Below are 9,855 nucleotides of genomic sequence, written 5' to 3'. Positions count from 1 at the left end.
CTTCTTTCAAAAGTTCTCAGTTCCACTATATTCTTACCTGATTGGTCACTCATGATTGAATTTTCTGGGGTTTTCCTGGGGACTTTGGGGCAGATTGGTGCACAATCTCCATTGCTGTCCGTCTGAAACTCTGTGCCTTTAAACAGGAACAGCTGCTTACTACAGTTAGTGAGTTTTCAGAGATCGATCCCTGGGAAGCTAAGATCCTCTGGGACCTGAATGGAAATAGTCTCTGTAAACACAAAGGGCTTCACCTCATTATTGTACAGCTGGGCCCAGAATTTGTAACACTCTCCTCGGAACAACATAACAACTGAGACAGTGAAATCCCAGAATGGGACAATGAATATCTTTCTTGTTACAATGAGGGAGAGGAGGGACAGGTTTCCTGACTGATGTGGTAGCCATGGAAACAAATCTGGGAAGAGATTAAAGGCATGATCCTTCACAATGAGGGTGGAAGGCAGGAAAAAAAAATCTACTGATGATAATCATCATGGACGAGTTGGACCAAAGGGTCTGTTTCCGTGCTGTAATCTCTATGAGTCTATAATCCTGCTACACATCACAGCCATAGAGGTCTACAGCACAGAAAAAAACCCTTTGGTCCATTGAGTTGGGCACTGGTCAAAACAACCCATCTATTTATTTTAGATTAGATTAGTTACAGTGTGGAAACAGGCCCTTCGGCTCAACAAGTCCACACCGACCCTCCAAAGACCAACCCACCCAGACCCATTCCCCTTCATTTACCCCTTCACCTAACACTAAGGGCAATTTAGCATGGCCAATTCACCTAACCTCCAGAACTTTGGACTGTGGGAGGAAACCGGAGCACCCGGAGGAAACCCACGCAGACAGGGAGAATGTGCAAACTCCACACAGTTGCCTGAGGCGGGCATTTTAATCCCATTTACCAGCTCTTGGCCCATAGCCTTGGCAGTGCAAGTCTACATCTCAATATATCTTCAATGTTATACGTGTTTCTGCCTCGAACACCTTTACAGACAGTGAGTTCCCGATTCCTACCACCCTCTGAGTGAATGAACGTTTTCCTCACATCCTGCTAAACCTCCTGCCCCTTTCCTTAAATCTACGCTCCCAGTCATTGAGCCAATCAGGCACAGTTGGCTGGACAGCTAGTTTGCGACACAGACAACAGGGGTTCAATTCCCACACGGGCCGAGGTTCCCAAGAAGGACTCCCCTTTTATTTAAGTTATTTCTTTTCTTCTCAACCTCTCCCCTCACCTGAGGCTTGGTAACCCTCAGTTTAAACTACTACCAATCATCTCTCTCTCTCTCTCATGACAGAGCAGCCCTACGATCCTCTGGGACTGTAACAACTTTACAACCACGTTGATCTCAGCTAATGTACAGAATAGGGGGTTCACCACAGAATGTGTTGATTGAAGCACTTGTATGGATTATGCCCAATTAAAGCTGCCTTCGCTCTACATGTTTATAATACCACACCCCTGTTATTTAGTTTTCTTGGACTTGATCAGAGCGGACTTACACTGGTCAGTCCCAAGAAAATAGAGGTGGTATTTTGAAACTCATGGTAAAGTGGTTTTAACTGACTGACTTACAGAGGCACATGCACAACTTCAATGATGTCATATTATTCAACAGAAAACATGCTTGAAGGTTTCCGTTTGAGATAGAATGGTAACATTTTAATATAATGACAGGCTGTTATCTTACTTTACACTCACCCCTCTACAAAGTGGCAGAACGCAGTTACAGTTTCATAAGAATGCAGCTGGTGGAGTTAAGTCGATCACACAGGACAGTGACTCTGCACAGTACAAAGGGCAAACAGTGAACAACTACTACAGCTCCTGTCCTCTGGTTTTATACTCAGGGATTCACACTTCCAAGGCAAATTGAAACAGTTATCCACACAGGGTTCTCTTTGAGATGTTTCTGTTAATGCACAATGCTCTGTATACACCAGTGAGTAACATGGAGGAGTTCATGAGCCAGTGTCAATTGTGGTTCAATTTGTAGCAAACACCTCAGTGAGGACCATTCTAGAAGCTTGAATCCAGATTAACATCTTGACCCAGCAATACAGAAGGATCATTTCCAAGTCAGGCCAGTGAGTGGCTTTGAGGGGGATGTTGTATGTGGTGGTATTCCCTTGTATCTACTGCCCTTGTCCTCTGGCTGGTAGAGGTCACGGATTTGGAAGGTGCTTTCAAAGGAGGTTTGAGTGAGTTGGTGCAGTCCATCTTGTCACACTGAAAGGAGTTACATTTGAGATGCTGGATGAATCGTATATGGGTGGTTCTGTAACAAGATATGTAGCAGGTAGCTGATATAATGTTGCTGCCCAGCACCAATTTCTATTCCCCCCACATTATTGAATGTAAAACCCTCATCCTCATCTCCAGCCCTTCTATGGCACTAGCCCACCCTATATTTGCAACCTCTTCCTGCATTACACCCTTCCTTTTTCCTCCCCAGTGCTGACTCTTGCCTCTTTGGTACCTTTTCCTTTGTATCTCCATTGACATCATCAGCTGTTGCAATCCCATTCCATGGGATTCCGTTGCTAAACCCTTCCACATTGTCACCCATCATCATTCAAAAACCATTCTCAGAATCCAAACAGCCAAGTTCCCAGTCCACTCCCAACCTATTCTGCAGTGGTTTGTATCCTGTTTCTTTACTGCTGTATCCATTCTATAAAACCCCCTTGTGTTATGTTTCAGCTCATTGCAGTCATATCACATGTTCCACTCACATGAATGTTTCTAAAATTGTAGCATGGGTTTGCATGGACTCCAAGAATTTGTTTGTGCTCATTCTGCAGAGTAATACTGGCTCCACGTGTCCCAGTACACCCATGTCAAACACACCCTGTTTCCAAGGCACTTTAATGGAATCGATGTGGTTACAACAGCAACGCTGCTTCGACTATCTGTACTTTGGGTAATGCCCAGTTCCCACAATTACCGCATTGCAGCCGATCGATTAGCGTTCGGACCAAATGCTGGTCTTTACATGTTGTATCTGCTGCTTCAAACCTGGCAGTGATCTGGAGAGGCGAACACCATTTAATTAGAGTTTCAAAAAATGACACAAGAAGCAATTATTTTCTCTTATCTTTTTTCTTCTCACATTCTTGAGCAACACTGCTATGCCTGGCATTTACTGTTCATCCCTAAATCCCCCTTGTGGAGGTGGTGATGCATTTCATTTTGCAGCTTCTGTTCGCTGTTGCCATGGAGGTGTACAGCACAGAAAAAAGCACTTCAGCCCATCAAGTCTGCACCAGTTAAAAATAAGCTCCTAACTATTCCAATTCCATTATCCAGCACTTGGCTGATAACCTTGTGCTGCAGGTTGAAGGATATGATGAAGGAATTGAGATATATGTCCGGGATGGGATGGTTTGTGACTTGGTGTTTAAATCCAGCTGTTGTCCTCCTCCTTTGAGATGGCAGAGGTCTTGCATTGGGTGGTGTGGCCAAAGGAGGCTTGATGAGTTGCTGTATTGCGGGGCGGGACAGTGGCTAGCACTGCTGCCTCACAGCACCAGGGACCCATGTTCGATCCCAGCCTTGGGTGACTGCCTGTGCGGAGTTTGTACGTTCTCCCCATGTCTGCGTGGGTTTCCTCCGGGTGCTCCGGTTTCATCCCACAATCCAAAGATGTGCAGGTTAGGTGAATTGGCCATGCTAAATTGCCCATGTTGTTAGGTGCATTAGTCAGAGGGAAATGGGTCTGGGAGGGTTTTTCTTTGGAGGGTTGGTGTGGACCTGTTGGGCCGAAGGGCCTGTTTCCACACTATAGGTAATCTAATCTAAAAAGTACTTTCTATCGCCCTAACGATGCAGGTTCATGCTACACTTGAGTTTCTTTGAGTGCATCTGAGGCCTGCTATTCATCACCACCACCAGTGAAATATCTTAATCAAGTTCTAACCTGTGCCTGCCCCACAGATACACATCCTTCTTGCCAGCAAGTGCAATGTGACAATGCTGAGGACTAGGAACCCTAGGTGAATTTTCCCCTTAACCCAACTTGGAAGTGCAGTCTAGCTGAGATAAGCTATTTCAGTCCATTGCAAGGAATGAACCAGGGAGCTTTTAATGATTTCTGCATTCATAATACACCAAGTGGTGATAATCATTTAATATCTTGCTTAAGGGAAGATAATTGTGTTATTTTATTGAGGCATTGGCATTGTTACACATGTAAAAGCTTCATTTGAATATGAATTTCTGAAAGCTTTCTCTTTAATGTAGGAACCCATATTTCAAGAGGGTGTTGCCCAGCCTTAGGGTTTAATCACATTCCTGAGACACAGGAACAACCTCTGTCTTACCACATTTTTCATCCTGCCTCCCATTCTGCTGTAAGCATTGACAACACCTTTTCGTACCGCATGTTTCCTTCTATCCAATACCACTGCTTTTTGTCTTGCACCATCAACCTCCCTGTTATTTAAAAACAGAAAATACAGCACACATTCAGCAGGTCTGGCGGCATCTGCAGAGAGAGAAACAGAATTAATGTTTTTAACTTAATACGACTCTACTTAAGAAATTAAAAGGTTAACTGTTCCTTTCACTGTTGAAGCTGCCAGACTGCTGAATATTTCCAGCATTTGCTGAAATAAAGAGCAAATTCACGCTAAGTCCAAGAGATTGGCCACTAAATTGAGAATTGTTGCAATCAACATCAGTGTGATATCGTTGCCAAAATCCAAAAGAACCATCAGAAAGGCTGCTATTTGGATTTGTGATCTGCTCAATATTTTGTTTTGGCCCCCTTTTCCCACCCATGACATTCCTGTAGAGTTGTTCTGTCTGCTTTTCTGTTCTATTTCCAACAAATGTGTAAGTATGTTAGATTTAAAAAGGTGTATAGCTTAAGTCTGCATATAGTCAATTCTAATATAATGCAATAGTTCCGTTCCCATGTGATCCCACATTATTAGAAATTTGCATAATAGCCCCACCATTTAAACTAATGGGGCTGGAATTCCATTCTACCAATACAGGTAAGGAAAGTTCGCATTCTACAAATAATGGTCTAAATTCTTCAATTGCGTTAAAGCCAATTTACGATGAAGAAATGTGCATTATAGCAGATCCAAATGTGTTACCAACTTATAATTCATTTTGCCACTTGTTAATGGTTTGTTCATTATAAATAAGTTTTGATTTTTTTTTTGTTTAACACTGTGACAATACAATGGCTTCAAGAGGTGTATTTTGTCCTCTTTTTAAGCAACACACACTTTATTAAACACTATAGTTAAAATACAAAAAAAAGAAATTGGAATAACTTAACTCTATCAGAAACCTTAACAGATTAATCAATTATTTAATTACTAAACAATAACTGTTCCAACATAGTAACACACTGTAGGGATTCTAAGAAAAAAAAGGTACTTCATTAATAGATATAGGTAAATGGATGTTGAGCCAGAGACATTGGTAGGGAAGAATAATAGCCAGGTCAATGAAGTAAGCTTTAAGAAATGACGAGGAAAGGACAGAGGCATTTCTGCTGTGAGCTTTACAGGATAAAGTGAATGTGGCAGAAATTCTTCCATTTTTGGTAAGTGAGGGAGAGACATCCCATTCTACGTTTATTTCTACAAAACACAACCAGTGGTATGAATGTGTTGGATGCTTTGGCTGGCAGCTTCTCCCCAGTGAGAAGAGATGTGTTCAGCTCCAAGATGACCAAGACCATTCTGCAGATTTCTGTCTCCACAGCCTCAAACTCCATCTCCCAGCCATGCTCAGACTCAGAAGCATAGATACTACTGTCCCTTATAACCTGCAGTGCCTCTGTCTGGAACGGTCACTAACCCCTCTGGCTTCTGTGGGAACAAACTGCGCAAACCTAGAAAATCCCAAGAACCTGCCACATTGCCTCCCAAAGACACTGTTCAGTGATCCCAAACACTTTGTAGCTGTTAGAGGCCTTACAAATGCCACCTGCAATTGGGTGCTTTGTCCTTTAAGGAACTCAAGCCCAAGCTCACCCTGTGTGGTTCTATGCTTTTTATTTGCCAAGCGACTGCTTGGTGTTTCATATCACATCCTGGTGCCATATGAGCACATCAAAGTTGCATTGACTCAACAGTGTTCCAACTCATACCAGAGATACGCACCCAACTGCACCATTTTTACCGACCACATCCCAAATTTAAAGCAACTGGAGGCACGTGGCAACCCAGTAAAAGAGTACTAAAGCAAGGAATGTCATGCTATAACATTCTTCAAATGGCCTTTGGATGCTCAGCAAGTATTTAAAAAGGAGACCGTGTGGTGGGAACTGAAATAGAGTAGTCAGTACAGGGAGTGAATCCAGTTTGGAGCCAAACATGTGTTCACTTCAAAATGCTATGAGTTGCTTTCTCAAACCAAGTTGTGACGCATCCCTGTGACTGTCATGTTCCGAGTTGGGACTTGAACATTCTGGCCCACACTAACACTGCTCCCTCCAGACTGGCATTAATGTAGCTTCTGTCCTTTTTCTGAATTGAAGTGGGTGATTCTTGCTTCACAATGTGAAATGCGAGGCGGGCTCCTGTAGTCAGACTGTATAAAAGTGCCCTGTTCCTATCTTTCTTGTGAACTTTTACAAATTTCTTTTCCCTTGCAAACTAAATTTGACATCCTGTTTTTCACTCCTCCCTAGCCTTTGGGATTGATTCACGTAATTCTGTCATTTTCTGTGAGCCTCCTCCCATCATTTGTACAAACACTTCAGTTATGTCACATTCTGCTTCTAAATAATGAGCAGAATTATCTCCAATAAGGTTTCGAGACTCCTGCGAACACAGAGACCGAGGTGGAGCTTCCCCATACTGTAAAAGTTCAGCACACAGCTTTAACAACTAAATCTGCTCATACAATTGTCACCTCCACAGTTGCTCCACAGCTTCCCCGTCAAAGTCTCGATCTTTGGGTGAGAAGGATGGATCAGTTTAATAAGGCTGAATCCAATGCATTGAATATAGCAGAAGACAAAGGTAATTAAACTATTCAGAAAGAAAAGTTTATCTTGAATTTCATTTGATTTATGACTGAGTTGTACAACAGGATTGATCCCTTATGCATGATCAGTTAAGCCAGCCTCACTTCAGTGTGAAGAGTGAGTGGAACTATTACATCTGCATGGACAAACTATTGGCAAAATGGAGAGGAAGTGAAATGCCAATTATTGTTATTCATTCAAGTGAAAACTGTGTGTGCTTTTACAGAAAGCCATTTTGCTTAGACAATCTGATGTGGTGCTTCAGATTCACTCTTTGGCAGATTCACTCTGTAATGGTGTGCTCTGTCCACAGTGTGTTTCAGTGAAGGGATCACTAGATTCACCCTGATTTATTAGGTATATTGGTTAGGCTAGGAGTCAAAAATATGAGATTGGAGATATTGAGTATTTCTTTTGCAAATGCACTAGGGCATGTTATGGAATAAGCATGTGTAAAATTAAGAATATTACTGATCAGTTTAAAGTATAAAGGTTTGTCATTGTTCTAAGTATCTGAAAACAGAATTTTGTTTTACACTAGAGTAAATAGATATGAAGCTGGAAAAGCACAACAGGTCAGACAGCATCCGAGGAGAAGTCAACATTTTGGGCCAAAACCCTTGGTCGGGACTGGGGAGGGGGAGGGAGCCCAGAAATATATAGAAGGAGGGGGTGGGGCTGGCAGAAGAGTAGGTGGGATGGTGATAGGTGGATGCAGATAGGGTCAAAAGGTGTGGTGCTGAAAAAGAATAGCCGATCAGGCAGCATCCGAGGGGCAGGAGAGTCGATGTTTCGAGCATAAGTTCTTCATCAGGAATCCTGCATCTGCAGTCCTCACTTTCTCCCTGGATGCAGATAGGGGGTTATCATGATTGGTCAGTGGAAAGGGTGGAACAGATAGGTGAGTAGGAAGATGGACAGGTCCGGTCAGTTCAGGGAGGCAAGGAGGAAGGTGAGGGCTGGACATGGGATAAGGCTGGGGAAGGAGGGATTTTGAAGCTGGTGAAGTCAATATTGAGGTCATTAAGCTCCCCAGGTGTTGATCCTCCAGTTTACGTTTGGCCTCACTCTGACATTGGACGAGGCCAAGGATGGACATGTTGCCAGGTGAGTGGGAAGGGGCAATTAAAATGGAATACACTAAATTGCCACTTCCCTGCATAATTTGATTTGTTCCATCCAAATGATTCATAGATTCCCTACAGTGTGAAAGCAGGCCATTCAGCCCAACAAGTGTACGCCAACCCTCTGAAGAGCATCACACCCAATCCCTGTAACCCTGCATTTTTCATGGCTAATCCACCTAGCCTACAAATCTCTGGACACTATAGGCAATTTAGCGTGGCCAATCCACCTAACCTGTGCATCTTTGGACTGTGAGAGGAAAACCACAGAGAGGATGTCATAGCAATTACAGAAACATGGCTCAGGGATGGGCAGGACCGGCAGCTTAATGTTCCAGGATACAAATCCTGCAGGGAGGATAGAAAGGGAGGCAAGAGAGGAGGGGGAGTGGCATTTTTGATAAGGGTGGATATTCCCGGAAATACATCCAGGGAAGTTATTTGGGTGGAACTGAGAAATAAGAAAGGGATGATCACCTTATTGGGATTGTATTATAGACCCCCTAATAGTCAGGGGTATAAATTGAGAAACAAACTTGTAAAGAGATCTCAACTATCTGTAAGAATAATAGGGTGGTTATGGACGAGGATTTTAACTTTCCAAACATAGACTGGGACTGCCATAGTGTTAAAGATTTAGATAGAGAGGAATTTGTTAAGTGCGTACTAGAAAATTTTCTGATTCAGTATGTGGATGTACCTACTAGAGAAGGTGCAAAACTTGACCTACTCTTTCCTATCGGAAAGATGTTGTGAAACTTGAAAGGGCTCAGAAAAGATTTACAGGTAAATAGGATAGTGAAGAAGGCGTTTGGTTTGCTTTCCTTTATTGGTCAGAGTATTGAGTACAGGAGTTGGGAGGTCATGTTGCGGCTATACAGGACATTGGTTAGGCCATTGTTGGAATATTGCATGCAATTCTGGTCTCCTTCCTATCGGAAAGATGTTGTGAAACTTGAAAGGGTTCAGAAAAGATTTACAAGGATGTTGCCAGGGTTGGAGGATCTGAGCTACAGGGAGAGGCTGAACAGGTTGGGGCTGTTTTATCTGGAGCATCGGAGGCTGAGGGGTGAACTTATAGAGGTTTACAAAATTATGAGGGGCATGGATAGGATAAATAGGCAAAGTCTTTTCCCTGGGGTTGGGGAGTCCAGAACTAGAGGATGGAGGTTTAGGGTGAGAGAGGAAAGATATAAAAGAGATCTAAGGGGCACCTTTTTCACGCAGAGGGTGGTACGTATATGGAATGAGCTGCCAGAGGATGTGGTGGAGGCTGGTACAATTGCAACATTTAAGAGGCATTTGAATAGGAAGAGTTTGGAGGGATATGGGCCTTGTGCTGGCAGGTGGGACTAGATTGGATTGGGATATCTGGTTGGCATGGACGGGTTGGACCGAAGGGTCTGTTTCTATGCTGTACATCTCTATGACTCTATAACTCTAAATAGACAAAGTCTTTTCCCTGGGGTCGGGGAGTCCAGAACTAGAGGGCATAGGTTTAGGGTGAGAGGGGAATGATATAAAAGAGACCTGGGAATTGGGGTCTCGCTAACGTGTGTGTAGACAGATCCTGTTTATGGGGTGGGAAGCAGGAGGGGGGTGCGCGGGGGTGGAATCAGGGTCATCTGGAAACGTGGCACCATAATTCCGTGGCTCAGGGGGTGCAGAAGACTGTGAGTGAATGGGCTAGATCCATTGCTGAGGGATGGAGCGGCCTCCAG

Source organism: Chiloscyllium plagiosum, chromosome 38, assembly GCF_004010195.1.
Source record: "Chiloscyllium plagiosum isolate BGI_BamShark_2017 chromosome 38, ASM401019v2, whole genome shotgun sequence".
NCBI lineage: Eukaryota > Metazoa > Chordata > Chondrichthyes > Orectolobiformes > Hemiscylliidae > Chiloscyllium > Chiloscyllium plagiosum.
The sequence above is the reverse complement of the archived record's forward strand: the minus strand, read 5'-3'. Positions refer to the sequence as shown.